The following is a 20,505-nucleotide window of genomic DNA, read 5'->3' on the forward strand; positions in this document are numbered from 1 at the left end:
GGATGAACTACAATAATGTATACAAAAAGCCTCATCAAAGTTTCAGATAGAATGTCTTAGGAAGTTCAAAGAATAATCTTATTTGATCATCTTTGATCAGAGCATGAGAATCTTTATCTGGATTTTGTCCTTGGGGCAAAAGGAACCTCTAAGTTAATAATCTGAAAATATTTGACTTTTCAGCAAAAGAATTATGTTGCTTGCTGTAAAATCTGGCCCCCACAGTATCCTTTGGGACAAATGAGTAGCAAGAGTAGACCAGCCAGTACCATGAACTGGGGATTAGGAAATTAGAGTCCCAGCTTGGTTAATGTGGAAAATTCACATATTTCTCTTTAGCAATTACTTTATTTCTAAACTGAAAGTATGGGGCAGAGACAGATCTGCTGAGATCCTTTAGGGCTTTGAAATTCTCTGAAATCAAAAGCAAATACTTTCTTTCTTACTATCTCACAAATAAGAAAGTAAAGTTTAGATAGAAAGAAAAAGATGGCAGGAAGGTGTGGCCACATACAAAATTATATTTACATATCATATATATAACTGTATATATATGTGTGTGTATGTATGTATATTTGACATAACACAACTACTTCCTTTTTACGTTTTCTCACAGGGATTCACTTAGGTAGAAAATGATGTCTGATATACACTTTGTTATCCATTACTTTGCTTCTTAGAGACTTAATAGAGTTCGGCACAGAGTGACACTTAGTTAATAGCCAGTGAAGACAGAAATAATTCTTTAATGATTATTATCATTAACTGTTCCTCATACGATCCCTCAGAAGCAGTGTTAGGATAATTACCTCAGTTTTACAGGTGAAAAATCAGGAGCCTGGAGAGAGTAGAGCCACACAGCTAAAGACACACAGTTGGTAATTAGTAGAGCTGGGAATAGAATTCAGCTTCCCAAGTCCTGGGACTTTGTTCAAACAAAATTATAATCGTAGCCTGCCAAGAGACCAGAATCCTTGGGGAGGCGGGGGAAACAGTCCTGTGAAAGGACCAGAGGCATTTTGGTGCCAGCCAAAAGCATTGAGCAGAGTGAGCTCCTGGAGAGCTATTTATTTCTCACATATTAATCTATTTTCCTGATCCTTCTGATGGTTTATATAGAAAGAATGTCCTAAGGTTCTCCATGGAGAAAGGTGTAAGTATAAAGGGTGAGTAAGGTTAAGGGGTGAACAATTAAGAACAGAGGTGGCATTTCACTCATGCAAGCAATCGATATTCATTGAATGTTTGCCACCTGACAAGCACCATATAGACATTAGACTACAGCCATGTAGCATAGCTCCTTGCCTAAACGACTTTGGGTCCAGTAGAACATAGAGAATACGTAAGAGAAGGTTAGTGCTGACATATGTTAGGGGAAGCATGCGTTTAAATTACTGAGCTCTATCTCATCAAAAGAGATGGAAGTCATTTGTGATGTACGCAACAAAATCTGGCTATTACCTGGACAACAAAGACTAGTCTTGCCTTTTGTAAAAGAGAATGGAAGCGGTTACAGAGCTCACAGTCTCTTCACAATTACCAAGAAGTGTGGTTCAAGGGAGCTGATCTCTGACAAGAAATCTAAATGAAGTTAGGAGGGGATGCTGGGAACCGAGTAGATGGGAAAATTAGGAAGCACACAAGCCTTGAGATAGTAAGAACTTAGTGTTTGCTCATTCAGTTGCTAGCTGCCAGTTTTCGTGGAACAAGATGGGGGGGGGCAGTATGAAACTCATCCTGAAGGGAAAATTGAGCCAACTCCAAGGCACAAAGACTTAGAACTTCATTCTATGTGAGTAGAGAATGTGCTGGAAGTCTTGAGGCCTAGAAGCAATATGTTTCTCTGACTTACATTTTATATCACCACTCTGGTAGGAGCATCAAGAATGGACTCTAGGTGGAGAATCCAGAGGACACCTCAGTATTTGTGGTGTGACATTAAGCAGTTGTTGTGGACATGGTAAAGTTTCAAGATGGGACACTATCTATTTGACCCAGCTTAATTGCTACACATTCTAATCTCCGAGGACAGTATTTCTAAACTCAAAAGACCCTTTGTGGGTGAGCTAATAGAAACCAGGTGGACCAAAGATAACTGTGAGACAAATAGCCAGACAACCAGTAACACTATTCATCTGCATTCTTGATGACATACTTGTCCCCAGAGCCATGACGACTGACCATCACCGAAGGTGATGAGGAAGAACCATAAAAAATGAGTGAAAAGAGTTAGTTCCCACCTGTATTCCTGGAAAAGCTCCACGCATGCCTAGGAAATACATGGGAAGTCTCTTCATTTCTTCTACTCTGTGTGTATAACCTATAAGCCTCCAAACAGACTAAGGATTGACTGGTGAGTTTAATCCCTTAATTTTTCTATTCTTGGTCAAGAATAAAATTCCCCTTTATTTCTCAATTGCACTGGGTCTTGTCACTGGTTCCTAATTCCAAGAGAAGGAAAAGACATAGTTTGGGTTTAAAAAAGGGTAATAATACAACTTGAAGGTAAAACCAGTTGATTTTTAATTGACTAAAGAAGAGGGGCTTAAGTATCAAAGTGAATGATGAAATAATTTAGTAGAACTCAGATAAGGAAAAAAAAGTAGGAGGCTCTAAGATTTCACTTTTAAACAAATTTTATTTTAAAGTTTATTTAAAAATTTAGTTCCACAGGTAGGAAGATCTGTGAGTTTGAAGCTCAGACATAAGTTAGGTCTAAATAGACTTTTTGGTGTAATTTGTATGCAGATTAAAAGTGTGCCATGGGTCAAGATCACACCTAGAGTGGATTAAATTTGAGCTCTGGGGTACATAAAGGTGAAAATGCTGAGAAAGAGGAAAAGCCTGGTGAGTGTGAGATTCCCAGGACAGGTGAAGAGTGTTTTCTGTAATTACCAGTGGCAAATGCTCTTGGGAATGGAATAAAGACACTAGTAATTGACTCCTGAATGTGATAATGTTGACTTTGCTAATAAGGTCCTTGGTAGGTAGACAAAGATAGTTTTAGTGAAGAGAAAGGGATGTACTTTCTCTCAGACTATTTAAGAGAGAATTGGAAGAGAAATATGAGAAAAAGAACAACAGAAATCTTCACTGGAGAAAATCTGTTTCTTTTTCTTTTTTCTCTCTCTGTCTCTCTGTTTTGTAATGCTGGTTCTAGGTTCTAAATCCAGGTCCTGGTCACTGTCTCTGAGTATTCTGCTCATCTAGTGCTCTGTCACTTGAGCCACAGTGCTACTTCTGCACAAATTATAATATGTAATGGTTAATTGGAAAAGAATCTCATCATCTTTCCTGTCTGGGCTGGGTTTGAACTACAATCCTCAGATATCAGCCTCCTTAGTCACTAGGATCACAGGCCATTGGCACTCAGTTTTAATGAGATTTCTTAAAGTAATGATTAAGGAAATGGAGCAATCACTGGATTGTTATGTCAAGTAAAGGAATAACTAACTGTTTAATGTAGAGATAGTGTCTCATGCTTGAATAAAATAATGTAATAAAAGGGTTTGTCAGTTGTCGGGGTGGTAGTAAAGACTCAGAAGGTAAATGGTTTGGAAATTCATATGGTTTAATAACTCATTGAATATATGTTGTTAGGAAGAAAGAACTGTAAATATTAGAGATCAGGAAATTGGAAGATTCAAATCCAGCTCTTGTTAATAGATAAGTTCCAAGGATGTAATGGAATGAGGGGATTGTCTTCTTGTGTACACTTGTTCATTATTTGATCCTGCAGAGAATACATATTTATGCTACTCCTATTTTCATGATCAGTGCTCAAAATAAAATCCAAATATAGTTCAAAGTTACACAATTTTGAAATTGTGGTTTGAATATGCATACCTTTACAGTGGGAATGGACAGAAGACAGCATTATTGGAGTAAAGCCAGTGATGACTTTCTTTAGGATTCTAGATGATAATTCATCTATTCTAACAGACAGGCAAGGGAAGTGGCACAGGACAAGTAGAGGCACATTGGCAAACCTGGAAGCTCTGATTGTCCTAATTGCAGTTTTATCAGTGAAGTAAGAAGCAAAGCTCCAAGCAGAGAGAGTGAGCTGAGTGGAGAAATGGAGGACAATTGCCAGACACCCTGAGAGCCAACTTGACATTTGTGGTAGGAAATTTAAAATGAAACCTGCTGGCACTTTCATGTGTTGTACATTATTAGAGTTCTCATTGAAATTAAAAAGGAATAAGTATTGAATTCCTTCCTCTTTTTTATATTTTTTTTATTCTTTCCTGGCATACAGCATAATATCTTCAGGCAATAGAGAGAATTTTGTTTGCTCCACAATTGGGTGATATAATTAGGCAGCCTATAACCAACATTCTTTCTGAAAGCTGAAGTAAACTCAATATCTAAAACAGTTCTCTACTTCTATTGAAAGGTTTACTTTGGCCACATTTTGTTTTCTTCTAGAGATTTGTATGTAACCAGGCTTGCATTTTATATTATGATACTGTACTATTATTGTATATTATTGTATAATGTATATAGTTATGTAATGATAACTCCCTGTAAAATGCACTGGAGTAAGTTAAAATATTACAAAATAAAAATCATATGTGTTCCAATTAACCAGGGACAATCACTACCAGTGTTTTAGTCTCTTGCTTTCTGTGTAAGTCTATACAAGTAGATTTTTCTCTTAGTAAGGGCCACACTTCCACATTTTTATTATCTGTTCTTTTTGTGTGTGATAACATGCATCTAAAATATCTTCAATGTCATTCTTGAGTGTCATTTAAATGAGTTCTTGGATATTCTTAATCTATCATGAACAATTTCACCATAGAATTGACAAATTGATTCAAAGTTGAAATAGAAGAAGAAACGTGTGAGGAAATCTAAGATCTGAAAAATAAGAGAAAACATAAACCTTGAATACCTCTTGAAGCATTTAACCATTTAACACATTTTAAAGATATATATTCTATAGAAATAGCAGTACTTCTACAAAAAGGCATGCATCTAGAGAATTTATTCAGATGTAATAATTTAAAATTTGAAACCTGCCAAATGTTCAATTATCTTTCAGGAAAGTAAATAATAATACATTAGATTTAAAAGACAGGTTTCTAAAATATTTTGTTTAATGAAAAGAATATTATCAATAACACATATAAGATGTTATTTATGAAAATGAAAGGATAAAACTTGTATATTTAAATACATATGGAAGAAAAGTTCACAAAATTTTACTATATCAATTAACAATGATTTATTGGGATTTGGGAAAAATAATAAATATATAAGAACTGTTTGTAGTTTTACTTTTTATATTTATTTTATATAGAAAATATATCAGTTCTTTTGATATAGTTTAATAAGCACAATGTAGAATATTTTATAAGACACTGAAAGTATTAAAAATGGAGAAATTGCTGGAAATCTTTTAGAGATTGTTCCAGTTAAATTGATGTAGGATTTGTGTTTGTAGATAAGACCCTGCTGAGATCTAAGTGAGTAAGTGAATTTTAAATTGAGGTACAGAGGATTAGCAGATTCTAGGCAAAAAATATCAGAGATGTAGGAACAACATTAGAAGTAGGAAGAAGACTCAGAAGTCGAAGAAACGTGGTAAATTTGAAGACCAGACCTAAGGCTTGGCCTTCATCAAGATCAAAGGTGAGAATCAGGTGGGGGGAAGAATGCTGGGACAGGCAAGACTGCTCATCAAGGTGGGTCTTGTGATGTATGCCAAGGTTTGTGGATAGTCTTAGAAAACAGTCATTAAAAGTGTTGGTGATTTTAAGTGCTGACATCAGATGTAAAAATCTCAGGTTTACTTCAGAATGGAAAATGATTTGATGAGAGGATATTTGAGTAGGGAAGACTTTTTCTATACATTATGGTCTAGTTGAAACAAGATTGTAAGATGGACAAAGGTGGAAGCAACACACATGGAAACTCAGGGTTGACGTAGAGAATCTATATGAAGGATCTCTCATAGGAAAGGCTAGTTATCAAACATGGATGCATGTTCTATAGAACAAAGGTTCTATAGAAGAAGAAAAGGTGAAGAAAAGGAGTTTGAAAGTAAATTGATTAACACACAGACATACACACACACACACACACACACACACAGACCCAAGAAGAGTACTCACTTAATTGATATTGTTATGGTACCATACACAATTATGCATATGAAACAAAACATTTCTAAATTATGGTAAATTTTAAATTATAGTAAATCTCAATTGATTAGATAAAAGTTAGTTTTTTCTTGTTTATTTTTTTTAAAAAAGTTTTTTTTTTTTTGCAAAAATACTGTATAGAGGGGTTACAGCTACATGAGTAAGGTAATGAGTACATTTCTTATCATTCTTGCCTCCTCCTTTGTTTTTCCCCTACCATCCCACCTCTTCAACTACACTGCCTCTATCCCCTCCTCCCTCCCCTCCCTCCTCTCCTCCCACCCCCCCCCCCGCCCCCGCTGCCACCCCCTGCCTAAATTAGTGGTGGTGTAGCTCAAGTGGACGAGCACTTGTCTCAACTTGAGCTGATGAGTTCAGGGGCAGTGCCCTGGCCAAGAGTTCAAGCTCCACTACTGACAAAAAAAATATGTATACTTACCATATCCTAATAAAATGAGGAAAATTTTAAAAATACACATAAGGGTAAGCTGGCATCTACTCCCCAGTTAATAATTAAGCAAGTAATAACTCAGTCTAAAAAGTGAGAACATTTATGTAAAATAGTGTCAAACATATGACATACAACAAACTTATAACAACAAAACTACTCTTGTCTATTAGTAAATTTGAAGTGAACAAAATTATTACTATTAGAATATCCAAATGGCCTCAACTAGATGTCAAACTTTGCAGTATTGGGCTGGGAAGGTGGCTCAGTGGTAGAGCGCTTGCCTTGCATGCATGAGGCCCTGGGTTTGATTCCTCAGCACCCCATAAGCAAAAAGCCGGAAGTGTCGCTGTGGCTCAAGTGGTAGAGCGCTAGCCTAGAGCTGAAGAGCCAAGGGACAGCACCCAGGCCCAGATTTCAGGCCCCAAGACTGGACCCCCCCACCCAAAAAAAAATAAACTTTGCAGTATTAATTGATTGAAATCAATTCAGATATTTTTAAACTATGAGTTCTCTTAAATGTTTTTATTATAATGATATTTGTTTATTTTTGATGCCATTTATTTCTTTTTATTATCTTTAAGTAGTTGTACAAAGCAGTTGCCATTCAACGAAGCAGATTATGAATATAATACATCTCTTGAATATTTTTACCTCCCCTTAGCTTGATGCACTGTATTTATAAAGATGTAGAGCAAACACATATTATTTAAGATGTTGATAATTCCTTGCAAATTCCTTGCAAATTTCCCTATTTATTAATTACTGAACATTTGTGATAAAGATTACAATCCCATAAATCAGGTTATGAGTACAGTGTTTCTTGGTCAATATTACCCCTTCCTTTTCCTGACCCATTTTCCCTCTTCCATTCCCAACCTCATGTTATATAAATCATTTTTCCCATAGTGTACATTGGCTATAATTATTACATATTATCACTCTTCCTCCATTCATGGCCTCCATTTTTTCCTCAAAAAACACTTAAAAGAATAATTTACATAGTTTGTACAACCCATTGCAACAATGAAATGTACAAGATGCTATGTTGAAAAATGAACTTTACAACTTTGGTGGCCGAGTTGGGAGGGCAGGGATGGTAAAACAAAGGAGGAGGCAAATTAATAAGAAATGTACTCATTACCTTGCTCATGTAATTGTAACCCCTCTGTGCGGTATTTTCACAATAAAAAATTATTAATAAAAAATAAAATAAAAATGCATTCTAAAAGGGTGATTTACATGGTTGAGATAGTTTCTTAGAGTAAATAATTTCATAAATAATTTTTCTTTTTAATTCTAAATTTTCTTGTACAAAATATGAAACAATAAGAGCTTACATACAATTTATATTCAAAGAATCTTGCAAACTGAATTTCATTAATTTTATGTTATGAGATGCTTAAAACAGAGTGATTTAATTGTCAAAATCATTGACTTTATGTACCCAATTAGTTGAATCAAAGTAAAGATTTCCCAAAGTAAAGATTTGATTCTGTCAATGTCAATTTAATTGACATTATTGTAAATGTCATCTAAATACTGTAACAAAAGATTGACATGGAATTGTAATTTGTTGATTTAAAGGTGAGCACACTGCTACGAGATTAAAGGGAGAAAACAATCAATAAGTGCTCACTTGCTTATTGTGCTACTGGTGACTGAACCAAAACCCTCAAACATGCCAGGAATGAGTTATACCAGTGAGCTAAATCCTTATCTTTTCAAAATTTTACCTTCAGACAGGGTTTGGTACATTGCCCAAGATGGCCTTGAACTTAATGTGTAGCTTGGGTTGGCCTTAAATTTGTTTTCCCCTGCCTTAGCTTACTGGGAATATAAGCAAATCCCAGCAGGCCCTGTTAGAATTTGTTAAGATGTTGCTTATAAAATAAGACATTTTTCAGGATGTATTCATAAACTGTCAAATGGCAACTGCTTTGTACAACTACTTAAAGAGAATAAAAATATAAATAAAATGAAATGACCCATTTAGAAAACAACCCAAGAAATCAAAAAAATCTACTTTTCTTATTCTGGTGAAGAAAATAAGGAAAATAGTAGAATAAAGCAAGAACAGATAGATAAATATCTTAACATCAAAACTAGATATATGAATACACTTATATACCCTCCTTTCTTCCTCCCTCCCTCCCTCCCTCCCTCCCTGCCTCCCTGCCTACCTGCTTTCCTGCCTTCCTGCCTTCCTGCCTTTTTCCTTTGTTTTTATCCACGTGAATGTGTGCAGGTACCATGGTTTGTACTCCAGGCCTTAATTTCCATGTTTTGATGAAACTCTAACACTTATGCCAAGCCTCTACTTCCAGCTTTTTGCAGGTTAATTGAAGATGACATTCTTATGAATTTCTCTGTGTAGGCTGGATTTGAACCTCAATTCTCATATTAGAATGGTTTAGTAAGAAAAAGTATGTGGATCCCAAGAATAGTTTCTGACATGTTATAAGCAACTAATGATTTTAGTTCATATCAGTGCATATTATTAGTAGTAGTATTACTTTTATGGTAGCCTATACATAAATTTCGATTTGTAACACAGTGCTTGATGCCTATTGTCTTCCCTAAATGAATGAATGCATAAGGGTCATCACAAGACAGAGTGATTCTACTGTTATTTTTGATTTTATTAAACTCTGTATATCACAACCAGAATCATCCAATTTACAAAATTGGTTTGAGGAAGCATCTGGAGGAAGACCTACTCAATGACAAAAGTTATTAGTGAGGTAATAGTCAAGTATGCTTTGAGCCTTTCATTGAGGAGGAGAGGGAGGACAGGAGCTGTCATGTATAATTTGGGTGGAAAAATCTCAAATTTGACAACAAATGTACTCACTACCTTGTGTATATAACTGTAACCCCTCACCTTGACAATAAAATTAAATTTTAAAAAATCTATCACGTTATCATAGTCTCTACCCTCGTTAGGTGAGACAGAAATACCACAATCCATGGAAATACTTCCTCTAGAAGTACCTGCCCTGCCTTTATTTTACTTGTTCCTTCGGGCGACTCAGCAAATTCACAGAGTGAAGGAAGCAGTAATTCTCTGGCTAAGAAAAATGCTGAAGTGAAACAGCATGTGTTTTCTATCGCCAAGGGTAACACAGAGTCGTCTGAAGGAATGCAGACCCTCTGCCACTTGAAACCATTGTGTTCCAAAACACGAGGAGTCTGCAGTTCAGTCTCTGTAATCTGTTGTTCTTAGATCCCCATGTGTGTGTTCCCTTTGATTTTTGAAGTTGTAGACTGCTATGATTTAAGACAGGATAAGTTCAGGCTTGTCTTTACAGAATAAATTATGATTTTTATCCAAGAATTGTTTTTTGTAGCCTGCACATGTTTGAATACACAATAAAATATAAAACAAGACTTTTTCAAATGATAGTAGGAGAAAAAAAATGACACAGTTCTACCTGGACCTCTGACCTTCTGCATCTAAGCAATTTAGAAAGGAAGGTATGTTTCTTGAGCCAAGTATAGGAATGAAACTCTAGAATTGTGTGAAAAGAATGAATGAAGGGGATGTTTCAGATGACCCCCACTGTCTTTAATTCAGTCTGTGCATTGCCTGCCCCCTGATTTGTCATGTAATCTTCCTTGGGGATGCATGTGGTCAATATTGTTCCTGTTCTTCAGGATCATTCACACTCCTGACAGAATAGAGATGAATCTCTCTTAAGACAAACTTGTAGTGTTTCAAAAGGATATTTTAAGGAAAGGCAAAGAAGGCAACTAAAACAAGAGATACCTGAAGACAACAAATTGCCTTCCTGAAACAATGGTGGAAGGAATAAAAATACGGACAAGAGCCATAGAGAGAGAGTCACTAATCCCCATGCAGCTCTAGATTGGCTTGTTGGTGAGCTCTAGCAGGAACTCAACACTTGCCTTCTCTTACCTAGAAAATCCAGCACTTACCTCAAACTTCTTTTGACCTGGGCTTTTAAAAGAGCACCCTGCTATTCTATGTTCTTTTGATTTCCCATCTGTCATTGGTAGGTGACCTTTGAAACCCATATACTGCATGGAACACCCCTGAATTGATCTACTTTAAATCCTGGACTCATTACATTCTAACTGATTTTCCTATGGGCAATGCACCAACTGTAATAGACTGAATTTCTAAAACGTTGGAGGGTTGTTTTAAGAACTATTTGGAGTCATTTATATGGAGTCCTGCACAATGAAGAATTCAGGAAAATAGTATGTGTTTTTATTACTATGGCTCAGTGGATATGATGTCTATTTCTTTCTATGGTTAACCTTTGCACCTATTAGAGTATTATAAAGCTGTTGATATTTGTATTCAAACATAATATCTAGCAGATTCTTAAGAATCATTTCTAAATACCAGTACTTCCTGAACTTTTGGGCATGTTGGGAGATCTGTGATGAACTTTCCACAGAGTCCAGTGTGTAGTCGATATTTAGTTCTTTCATTCTCAGGCAGCAGCTTCTCCTCAGAAATGCTAGAGCCCCTTTCAACAGTAAGAGAATGGTTTGTTTCTTATGAAGTTGTGGGTGAGCAATTGGAAAGGGAAACCAAGTCTGTGAAGAATGAAATGATATGTAAATTCTGCTTTCCTCTTCTGGCTTCAATTGTCCTATAGTGAGTTGATAAATCTATATTAGGCTTACATTTTCTCTTTATGCAGTTGTTATTAAATCTATAAGATAAATCTACCATATATTATATGTAAGCCCTGTTACACACTGTATTCTTTTTACTTGGGCATCAGCTACACTGGACTTGGGAAGTCATGAGAAGGCTAAAAGACAACTGAGATGTGAAATTTCAAGAAGAATGCATAAGCAGAGGCCAACGCTAAGTCTAGAATCCTACAACAGATAGAAGCCCAGTGAGATGTCACAGCTGTGTAGTGGTCAAGACAACACATACATTTTCCACGGAGAAAGAAGGCATTAAAAGAGAAGCAATATGTGTAATATAGAAGGAAGTTTATATGAACTTCAGTGCTGCTAAAAAGAATTTAAATTCAAATCTGAAATCAGCATTTGGTCTTTTTCTAGTCCCTGGATATATAATTATAATCAAATTCCCTTTACCCTTATAAACTGCAGTTTCCTTACTTACAGAAAGAGAATGTTTATCGTTATACAATCCATAGCCCTTGTGATATATTTCTTTTAAAAAGCCCTTGATAAACAATCGGGTTCTAAATACATTCAAAGGTAACTATGGATTGGATATTATATACATCCAACCTATGGCTAAAGGATAGATGGATCTCTGGGATTCCCTGCGAGGCCAGGAGCCTCTGGGCCAGTATGACTGGGAAACATCAATTGCCCGAGCAATGGAGTGTGTAACCTATAATTAGAAATTCATGTATTCTCTCAGTTCAAGTTCCAGACCTGACAGTTTCAGGTGTGGTTTAATCAGGACTCAGGGCTCTGGAAACAGTTCTACCTACTAGACAGAGTCTGACAACATCTTTGCAATGGATTTAACAACACAATGAACTGATGTCCTGTCTGTGGAAGTATGGACATATGATATCATTACACAGAACGCAGAACCAATCATTAACATAGATAACCTTGTACTGGGACATTAGCTGCGTGTTGATATAGCATCACTTACAGTATATGTGGATAAGTATTGTAGAAAAGGTATAGTGAGAGCAACGGTATACAAGGCTTAGCTGGGCACCAGTGGCCCATGCCTGTAATCCTAGCTGCTCAGGAGGCTGAGATCTGAATATCATGGTTCTAAGCCTGCCTGCACAGGATGGTTTGTGACACTCTTATCTCCAATAAACTTTTTTAAAATCGAGAAGTAGAGCTTTGACTCAAGTAGTAGAGTTCTAGTCTGGAGCAAAAAGGCTCAGAGCCAGTGCCCAGGGCCTGAGTTCAAATTCCAGGACCAGCACACAAAAATTACAAAGCTAATTTTTACCATTCAAGCCCAGCTTGAAGAAAAACAATGTGGGGATAGTGTTCATTTCTCAGACACTTCAGTAAAGGTCTGTTTTCACATGCTATCTTTCTCTTTTTACTTGAATTCTTTTTTCTACTCTGGTCAGTGGGAGATCACTGGGATGCAGTGGTAGTTTTGTACTCCTTTTTATGTGTTTTCTCACGTTTGAACAGTCCAGCATATACCTACTTCCTGGCACACCTCCTTTCTCTTAATCCCTATTCTTGTCTCACCATAGGTCTATGATACCATTCAACAATCAAACCATGAGGATGAAGATCACAGATTACACCATGAGGAACCTCTTCCTTCATGTCTGACTTAGGCCACTGCCCCAAACACAGGAATCTCTTCAGGACTGTTTGCTGTAATACCCAGCAAGAAACCTTAGAGTCAGACAAAGCTTCAGGCAAGTTTTGTTTCTGCTGCTTCTTAAAAGGGAAGACGCTGCGGGATGGGCTGAAGTCTTCCAAGCTAGAGTTTCTTCTCTCTGCAAATGGGAACTACAGGGAAAGGCAATGGTATTTACTGGTTTCACCTGGTTGCTTTGTCAGCATTAAAATGCATGAAATTTCTGTGTGCACTCTGACTCTGCAATGAGCAGATAATTTGGAATTTAGTGCCATTCACAGACCAGAAGGACTCATACTTGGGAGGGAGAAAAGGAGGGAGAGGGGGAAGGAGAGGGGGAAGTAGAGGGGGAAGGAGAGGGGCACCAAATTCTGGATGGAGGCAAGTAAGCATCAACTATGCTTTCTAATCCATACCTCTCAGAGGATGTGCATGTGGTCACATCCTTGATTGCCTAGCTCTCTTGTAAGGAACCCATCTCCAGGACAAAAGAGAAGTCACTAGCGTCATTCATACCAGGAGCCCTGGGGTTGTTTGAAATTGCTTGGCTAGCAATGAATAATAAGTTTATGTTGCATGTGAGATATTTTTCTCTTTTGAATCACATTATATGTAGTACTAAAGTAGAATCACATGGAACAGATCTGACAGAAATCTATGCCACAAACCAGTTTGGCTTTTTTAATACCAATTTTAGACATAAGCCTTCCGCTGATACATACATATATATATATATATATATATGCAATATGTATATAATATATACATACTATTTTCTAAACTGAGCTATACTCTGTTACTGAAAACCAAAGCACAACATCTAACTCCAGCGTTGGTTATTCTCAGGTTATATAATTTATCTGCATATTCTACTTCTACGCTAGCTAAATGAGAAGAGCTACAATACCACTCTGCATTCATGTTTACCATTTTTGTTTCCTTCTCTACAGAAGTCACATCTAGCTACTCTTTTTTTCACATTTTTAGCCAGCATTTAGTGGCCAAGCAGGACACCTGAAGACAAAGGATTGAACCTGACCCAAGTAAACACCTACTCAGTATTAGACAGTACAAGATTAGGGATCAAGAGGCAAGATACAAAGGAGCCCTAGTAAAAAAGAGAAACAGGACATTGCTAAATAACTTGACCTCAATTTTGTACACTTACAGCAATATGAGGTCTCCTTCTGTATGTACATGTACCACTTCTAGTATGATAATTTTGTTATTGAAGAAAATCTATCTATATTGCATATGAACTTTGGTTTTATACAAAGGAAGAGATATTATGCTGAATGACCATTGATTTTTTTTAAAAAAGCATACTGGTAGCACCTAACATGAAAGAAATATAATAGGTGTAAGTAGGAAGGGAAATCATCAACTAAATTTATCTGAACTTTTCCTAATGTGTTCTGTGGCATTTTCATTCCTTGTTTAACATACTTCATTTTTAAAATCTTCATGTTTTACTCTTAAAATTTTGTGGGGTAAAGATTTTAATAATATAATATTGATTTAAATTACATTCTTTAGTACATTAATTCCTTTCATTAATTGGTCATGAACATATTGCTGAATGAATTACTTTCCATTATTGGAAGGAGCGCCACTATTTGGGTCACAGTCAAGAGAATTGTCAGTTACACCAAAAAAAGCTAAAATAGAAGCATCAAAGAAAGATGTCTCTCAGCTCCAAGTTCTGTCACATTTTCTGAATTTGGAGAGCCATAGTAGCTCATCAATCAAATTATAGCATCTGGAGATGGGATAAATGAGATGAAGCGAAATTATATGAACAAACTGGCACTTAGAAGTATTATCATACCCACAATGTTCATGGACTGCTAATAATAAATTTAGATGTAATGGGCAGGTCCTTTCTTTGGAATGAAAAACATTGTAGACTTCTTGAAGAATAGTTTCAAAAGTGTGCTTTTCTAGAGCTACAAATGTCAGTTCTAAATTATTCTAAGTTCTTTTCCCCCAATCTATCTTCATCCTCTGTCTTCAGAATTTCTGTAAGTATGACTTAAGATATAACTTATGTTCCATCTTAAACATAGACAAATAGGTGATAGATATATGGATAGACACAAATAGATTGGATGGATAGGTACAAATAGATAAATTGGATGGATAGATGACAGATGATGTAGATGAATAGATAAATACAGAGATTGGATGGATAGATATAGATAAATTGGATAGACAGATAACAGATAGATATAAATCAATAGATACAGATAGGTAGATGATACAAAGCTAGATAGATACAGATAAATACAGATTCATTGAGAGAGATTGGATAAATATGATTGCTAAATTGGATAATTAGATGATTGAAGGTAGATTATAGATGCAGATTAATAATTTGGGTAGTAGACAATGGATGGATAGATAGGCAAATCCATTTAACTTTATTTTCTCCTCTAGCTGCCAATCTCTTCTATTCAGAGGGAAATTCATGAAAGCAGTGGTTTTTGTTTGTTTGTTTGTTTGTTTTGGATGATCTTGGGGCTTGAACTCAGGGCCTACAAGCTGTCCTAAGCTTCTTTGTGCTCAAAGCTAGCACTCTAGCACTTGAGACCCAGCACCACTTCTGGCTTTTTCTGAGTAGTTTATTGGAGATAAGAGTCTCATGGACTTTTCTTCTCGAGCTGGGTTTAAACTGTAATCCTTAGATCTCAGTATCCTGAATAGGTAGGACTATAGGCCACTGCTGCCAGGCCAGTATTCTTGGACAAGGGGGAACCAATGCAACAGCGATATACATAGACATTATGTTGGAAATGATCTGTACAACCTGGGGTGGGGGTGGGGGGAGGGAAAGTAGGAGAAAAATGAGGGAAGGGGTAGCAAATCTGACAAGAAATGTACTTATTACCTTACTTATGTAACTCTACATCACCTTGACGACAAAATTTTTTTTTAAATGATGTTAAAGGGAGAAGCGGCAAGTGAAGTTGATAGGAACTTTGTGTACTATCTTTTCAATTTTTTCTGTAAATGTAATGCTGTTCTAAAATAAATGCATTTTGTAAAAGAAACCATAATGTAATGTCTCCCATTGTCTTCATTTTCCTAAACTCCTACTCCCTAGTCAAACCACTGACAATCTGCTGAGTCACTCAGAACTAGATGAAAATGACTCTCAATCATTACTTATATCCTCTATGCCATTAAGTCCAGTATTAATGTTAGTTTTATTCCCAACTTTTGACTCATTCACATTGGGCACTTCTGATCTTTCATTGTCAAACAAAGAGATTATATCTACCTGGAAAAAAAATTCTATATGTGTTTTGTGCTCAGTAAGAAAGACAATTTGTCCTTTTTTTTCCTTTTTAACTATTCTGAGTAGGCAGGCATACATCCCTAAATTGAAATGCAACAACTCCCTTGAAACTTGGTAGAGTTTGGGAAGGCATGTAGTGCAGAGACTGGCAGATTTTCAGAAACAGGAATGTACAGGGACAGAATGATGCTGACTTTTAAATGTATGTTTATTAAAGCCAGTTGTAGTTATACTAGTAATCACCAATTCATTGTGATGGGTTTCAATCCAACTCTGGAGACTATTGTTCTGATTTTGAACTGTAGCCAAGAACACTCAATATTATCCCTTAATTACTGGAACAAAATAGCATTTTAATTGCTTTCTTGCCTGTGTTCCTTCTCCTAACTTTCCTCCTACTCCTCTGCCATTTTTTCCCTGCCTCACAGACTTTATTTTTTTTTGTAAGATAAATTTCCTCCTCTATTTGTAGAAAATAAGTTTTTGTTGAGTATGATTTTTAAAAGTTGTATGGTCAAGGTAGCATACAAAAGGGTTAGAGTTACACAAGTCAGGTAATGAGTACATTTCCTTTTGAAGAGTGTCACCTACTCTCTCATTCTCTCCCAGTTTTTCCCTCCCATCTTCCCTCCTCCTCAAGTTGTATAGTTCATTTCCAACATAATATCTAGAGAACATCACTGTTGAATTGGTTCACCATTTATCCTACTGTTTCTGTGTTTCCCTTTTTCCCTCCCCAAATCATATAGACCTATATGTAAGACAAAGGGTGCAGAAATCAAATACAATGACAAAAGGGATTAAACCAAAGGAAAAAAGAAAGAGGAATAACAAAAGGCTGAAATAAGAATACACGTTGACCTATTGCAACAATGAGATGTACAAGACACTATGTTGAAAATGAACTTTACAATTTCAGGGCAGGGGGCTGGGACAGTGGGGAGGGAAATGATAGTAGGGGGAAAACAAAGGAAGAGGTGACAATGAACAATAAAAATGTACTCATTACCTTACTAATATAACTGTAGCCTCTCTGTACAGTATCTTTGCAACAAAAATATATACAAAAAAGAATCAATACAATAAAAAAAGAAACAATACAATAATAAACCTCTTATTTCCATTTCTTGGAGCTCATTGCGATAAGTATCATTTTATATGGTCATATGTACATAGTTGTTGAGCTCTTGTGATCCTTGTCTAAGAATATCCTTTTTTAATCTCACTGTGAATGTTTACAGTGCTGTTTAATTAATTATGTCGAAGAGTAATTATTCATCTTTTACTGTCCATTGGGTTTATTTGTAGATTGATAAGCAGATTCTAATGACTACAAATGAGGGAAAACATGCACCCCTTGCTTCTTTGCATCAGGCTGGCTTTGTTTAGTGTAAATTTTTCCAAGTCTTTCCATCTCCTTACAAATGGGGCAATGTCATTCTTTCTGATAGAAGCACAGAATTCCATTGTGTATATATACCACATTTTCTTGATACATTCATCTACTGAGAGGCATTGATTCCATGTTTTAGCTATGGTAAACAATGCTATAATGAATATGGTTATGCTGGTGGCTTTAGTGTGCCCTGGTTTGTGGTCATTTGGATAAATGCCCAAGAGTGGGATTGCTAAGTCATAGGGAAGCTCCATGTTTAGGCTTTTGAAGGACCTCCTCTTATGTCTTTAATTTCTTTTTTTTGAATTTTATTTACCACACTACCTCTCCTTTTTAAATATGACATTTAACTGTTGACATTCCCTAATGCCATATATCTTAAGTGTGTGATTCCAACACATTTCCTCCCTTTATTAGTTTCTTGATAATTTACCTAATCTTGTGAATTTAGGTGAATTTTCTTGCTGATATTCCCCAAAGTAAATTTATAGCCAAGACTTTGAAACAATACCTCATATTTACATATCTAACTACCTAGTGAATATCTTTACCTAGATATCGAATACATATTTTGAGCTTACTCTGACTAAAATGTGTCTTTATTGCTACTCCCCTCTATTCATAGACTTACTTAACTCAGCTGTTGGCACTATAGTCTTTTAATCTGAAGTAATCTTCAATTCCTCTCTTCTCATACCACACTATCCAGTCTCTCAACAAATCCAGTTATCCTGAAATTCAGGATAAGTTTATAACTTGATCACTTCTTGACAACTCCCTGGCTACCATCTTGCTCACAAGTACTATGAGTGCTTGAGATGACTGCTCTCTTTCCTCAAGCAGTTTCCTAACTTTGAACTTCTAATCTCTCACAGTGAATTTGAGCATATATTTGTTTTGGGTCTTAAACTACAGTTTTAAACTACAGTTGTGATTGTCAGAAAAATCTCAGAGATCAAGAAAAACTAAGACATGTCTACCATGTATTTTTAAAAATAACAGCAAGAGTTTGCCTTTAAAAATACAAATAATGTATTATTCTTCTAGTAAAATTCTTCAATTATTCTTTTCTTTACTCAAAACAAAATGTAATTATCTTTACAATGGCCTGGTAATCTTTATGCACTATAATCACAGATTCATCATCATTTCTGACCCCCTTTTTGAAATTTAATTTATAGTAGTGACATTTTTTGGATATGCCATATATGTTCCTTTTTAAGGTGTTTATACTCATTGCTCCCTTTGGGACATTGGTACCTTTCTATATGCATGGTTCATACCCTAATATGTTAGTCTTCCCTCATATTATTATTTTCATTTTTCTCCCCTTGGGCCATCTTATTTAATGTTGAAATGACCACTCTTAATCTGGGCCCTAGCTTCCATGATTTTTAATTTTTCTACTACAAGTTCAAGTCCTGGGACTTGAACTCAAGGCTTAGGTGCTGTCCTTGAGCCTCTTTGTACTCAAGTCTAGTGCTCTACCACTTGAGCCACCAGCACCACTTCCAGATTTTCTGAATAGTTTATCAGAGATAAGTAAGAGTCCAAGTGAAGTGAACTCTAAGATATGGAAACAAAAGATTTTACTTTGTTGTTGTTGTTAATGTACCCTGTGATTTCTTTTTTCTTTTTTTTCTCCTTATGGTTTATTACCTTTTGTCACTGTATTTGATTTTGGTACCCTGGGTATTGTATATACACATATGTGAATTAGGGAAGGGAAAGGGAACAACAAAATGGTGAGAAAAAAACAAAGGGTGAACCAATGTAACAGTGAGGCTCACAAGAGAATTTGTTGGAAATGAACATGGGTCTAGGGGGATTGTGGAGGAGGGAAAGTGGGAGAAAAATGAGGAAGGGGTAACAAGTTTGACAACAAATATACTCACTACCTTATATATGTAACCATAACCCCTCTGTACATCACCTTGACAATAAAATTAAATTTTTAAAAAAGAGTCTCTTGGGGACTTTTCTGCCAGAGCTGGCTTCAAACTGAGATCCACAGGTCTCAGCCTCCTAAGTAGCTAGGATTACAGGTGTGAGCCCTGGTGCCTGGCTCCAAAAAGTTTTTATTTTTTATAATAGTACAATACCATACCTGCTTTTTCATGACTGTGGCCAAAATACCTGTGAGAACAATTCAAAGGAAGAAAGATGTGTGTTGTAGCTTCAGGTTGGTGTAGTTCTGTTGATTGGCTCCATGAGTTTGGGGAAAATGTCATGGTGATGGTGGAGCAGCTGCCTTTCTTTACAGTGAAACAAAAGAGACTGAGAAACAAAGAGAATGAGATCTAGTGCAAGAGATAGTGGGTTGAGGAAGAGATGGAGAAAGGAGAGGGAAAGTGAGAAGACAGAATCTGGGATAACATATATTCACAAGGATATGCCCCCAGGTACTTACTTTCTCGGTAAGCTCTACTTTCTCAAGTTTTCAGAACCTCCAAAATACTGCCTTTAACTGGAGGCCAAGTATTCAACTCCTGAGCCTTTGTTGGAACCGTCACCTCTATCCGTTACGCTTATTACCCCTATCATTTTCCGATAGAATGTAAGCAGCAGGAAGAAAGGAAGTTGGGACCGTTTTGTTAGCTGGTTGTATCTCTACTAAGTAAAGCAATCTGTGATTGTCCTAGGGGAGGACAAAGCACAGCAGGAGCCCGGGCATCGCAATGTCCCCAGTGCTAGAAGTGACTGCCGGTGGAGCTTGGGAAGAACAATTTTCCAGGCAGAGACAGGTGAGGAACATCTCGCCCGACCTTGAGTCCGAGGTGGAGCTCCCGGGACAGAACATGGAGGGAGTTGTCAGCCGGCTGCATGGCCGCCTTCACCATGGCATTGCTGTTGAAGATGTAGGCTGAGAAGAACACCCTGAATGCATCCTAGGTGAGAAGC

At 36.5% G+C, this 20,505-nt stretch overlaps 2 long non-coding RNA genes across 5 annotated transcripts in view; one reads left to right on the forward strand and one right to left on the reverse strand.

Annotated features, from left to right (window-relative positions):
• The window catches only part of LOC138824530 (uncharacterized), a 265,875-nt gene extending 252,812 nt beyond the window's left edge, over positions 1-13,063 (forward strand). The window contains exon 9 of the long non-coding RNA XR_011371115.1: positions 12,798-13,063. This is a non-coding gene — a long non-coding RNA (uncharacterized lncRNA). The remainder of the gene's footprint in view (positions 1-12,797) is intronic.
• The window catches only part of LOC138824531 (uncharacterized), a 61,187-nt gene extending 41,016 nt beyond the window's left edge, over positions 1-20,171 (reverse strand). For 2 of the 4 annotated variants that reach the window (XR_011371119.1, XR_011371117.1), the window contains exon 1: positions 20,015-20,171. This is a non-coding gene — a long non-coding RNA (uncharacterized lncRNA). The remainder of the gene's footprint in view (positions 1-20,014) is intronic. The other 2 variants (XR_011371118.1, XR_011371120.1) reach the window with 2 other exon arrangements.
• Positions 20,172-20,505: the final 334 nt, after the last annotated feature.

The sequence above is a fragment of the Dipodomys merriami genome, unplaced genomic scaffold (genome assembly GCF_024711535.1).
Source record: "Dipodomys merriami isolate MVZ:Mamm:240054 unplaced genomic scaffold, mDipMer1.0.p SCAF_13, whole genome shotgun sequence".
NCBI classification, from domain to species: domain Eukaryota; kingdom Metazoa; phylum Chordata; class Mammalia; order Rodentia; family Heteromyidae; genus Dipodomys; species Dipodomys merriami.